This window comes from Oryx dammah, unplaced genomic scaffold, assembly GCF_014754425.2.
Source record: "Oryx dammah isolate SB20612 unplaced genomic scaffold, SCBI_Odam_1.1 HiC_scaffold_2, whole genome shotgun sequence".
Taxonomy (NCBI): domain Eukaryota; kingdom Metazoa; phylum Chordata; class Mammalia; order Artiodactyla; family Bovidae; genus Oryx; species Oryx dammah.
In genome coordinates, this window is record NW_024070186.1 from 100665392 (window position 1) to 100668135 (window position 2744).

Here is a 2744-nt window from a genome sequence, read left to right on the forward strand (position 1 = left end):
AGAGTAGCAATAATGTAGTAAAAGAGTTGGAGTTTACAGTAATCCTCTGTTTCAAGTACCCTTGATAGGTGATTTTAAAAAAGAGCAGAAAAAAAAAAAAAGAAAAATGATAAAAAAAAACAACCCTGAGTTTAGAATAGTGCTAAACAGTGCTGGAAAACCTGCCAGCTATCTCACCTCTCTCATATCATGGCATCCATTTACTGACAGTCTTAAAGGATATTTGACCAATTTGACATTGATAATACTTGGTGAGACTGCTAACTGTTTGCTCTATACATGTGTATCATCTGTTTATACAGGCATAGAGCCCTGTTGGGTCAGAGGATGGTACAGCTATTATTTATTGCAAAATTTAGCCATCTGATTATATGTGAATGAAACTCAAATTGTCAGAGTATCAAGTACAATAAAAGCTTTATCTGCTTTTCTGTCCTTCCTGCCAAATCCACATGACAAACACACATTTCACTTTAGGAAAAGACTTTAAAGAACTCTGGGGTGAAAACTATTCAAAGGTCTCCAGTTTCTCTAGAAAGAACTCACAACAGCAAGGCAATTGCAAATCAGACTGATCTTCAAGGTAATAGAATACTCTTTAAATCCCTTGAACTATGTCTCTTTTATAAAACCCTACAGAACTGTCAGAGAAGAGAAAGGAGAACCCCATAGTACCTTTGAACATTAAGCTTTAAAAATATACTTCATTTTATATTCATTTATTAAAAAATATAGACTCTTAAATCCTAATCCATAGTTTTCTTGATGAGATTGTATTGCCAGTGAACACTGCCAATGACACTGCTTAAATAGTAGACTTTATTTTACTTGCTCTCTCTCTGTTTTCTGACACACCAAGGCCCTTTCTTGGTGGTTTAAAAATTCTATACAAACTCATCGTTTTTATGCAACTTTCACAGATAGATGGCCACAGGTCCTGGTCTGTCAACAACAGTACAGACCTCTTGTCTGATTGTTTATACAGCTGAAACTATGAGTTTTAGTATACGCTTTCATATTCTCATATATTGATGTTTATCCAGTAAGATAGTAAGTTATATGCTTTTCAAATACCTAAAACATATCTACTTCCCTCACACCTCTCTACACATCTAATATATTGCTCTGCTTTATAGTGTTCCTTTGAATTAGTAACAGGATGATATAAAATCAAGCTATGTTGGGAGAAACATCAACAACCTCAGATATGCAGATGATACTATTCTAATGGCAGAAAGTGAAAAGGAACTAAAGAGCCTCTTGATGAGGGTGAAAGAGGAGAGTGAAAAAGCTGCCTTGAAACTCAATATTCAAAAAATTAAGATCATGGCATCTGGTCCCATCATTTCATGGCAAACAGAAGACGAAAAAGTGGAAGCAGTAACACATTTTATTTTCTTGGGTTCCAAAGTCATTGCTAGCATTGATTGCAATAATGAAATTAAAAGATGCTTGCTCCTTGGAAGGAAAGCTGAAAAACCTAGACAGTATTTAAAAAGCAGAGACATCACTTTGCCAGCAAAGCTTTGTATAGGCAAACCTATAGTCACTTATGGATGTGAGTTGGACCGTAAAGAGGGCTGAGTGAGTGCTGAAGAATTGATGCTTTCAAATTGTAGTTCCGGAGAAGACTCTTGAAAGTCCCTTGGACTGCAAGGAGATCAAAATCAGTCCATCCTAAAGGAAATCAGTCCTGACTATTCACTGGAAGGACTGATGCTGGAGCTCCAGTACTTCGGTCACCTAATGTGAGGAGCTTACTCACTGGAAAAGACCCTGTGCTGGGAAAGATTGAAGGCAAAAGGAGAAAGGGCTGGCAGAGAATGAGGTGGTTAGATAGCATCACCAACTCAAGGAACATGAATGTGAGGGAACTCCAGGATACTGTGGAGGACATATGAGCCCGGCATGCTACAGTCCATGGAGGTCAAAAAGAGTCAGACATGACTTAGTAACTGGGCAGCAACAACCAGAGTACTAACATTTGAAAAAGAGTCTTACTTGCCAATTATATTTGCAGACTGACTGGGGTATAATATGCAAAGGAAAGATGCTAACGTTTATTGAGCAAAGGGTTATAGACAAGTCATGATTTAATATATATATATTTTAAAATACTCTCTCTCTCTCTCTATATATATATACATATATATAGTTCACTGGCAATACAATCCCATCAAGAAAACTATGGGTTAGGATTTAAGCATCTATATTTTTTAATAAATGAATATAAAATGAAGTATATTTTTAAAGCTTAAGGTTCAAAGATATATGGGGTTCTCCTTTCTCTTCTCTGAAAGTTCTGTAGGGTTTTATAAAAGAGACATAGTTCAAGGGATTTGAAGAGTATTCTATACTCTTTGCGACCCCGTGGACTGTAGCCTACTAGGCTCCTCCCTCCATGGGATTCTCCAGGCAAGAGTATTGGAGCGGGTTGCCATTTCCTTCTCCAGGGGATCTTCCCAACCCAGGGATCAAACCCGGGTCTCCTGCATTCCAGGCAGACGCTTTAACCTCTGAGCCACCAGGGAAGCTATATATATATATATATATATATATGTATATGGTGCATGTGTAATGCAAGCTGAATAATTCTAATTCTTGTGGATGGTATGAAATGAGTTCATTAATTGGAGAATTTAAACACAGGAGTGTCTGCCTAGTAAGCTAGTGCTAGTAAGGCACTGAATCTAACTCCCCATATTAACTCAGCAGTGATTCTCTTGATATCTAGATGGGCTTCT

At 37.3% G+C, this 2744-nt stretch overlaps 1 non-coding gene across 1 annotated transcript; it reads right to left on the reverse strand.

Annotated features, from left to right (window-relative positions):
* Positions 1–2459: 2459 nt before the first annotated feature.
* On the reverse strand, positions 2460–2531 carry TRNAS-GGA. Its single transcript has one exon. It is a non-coding gene; the product is annotated as a tRNA-Ser (tRNA).
* Positions 2532–2744: the final 213 nt, after the last annotated feature.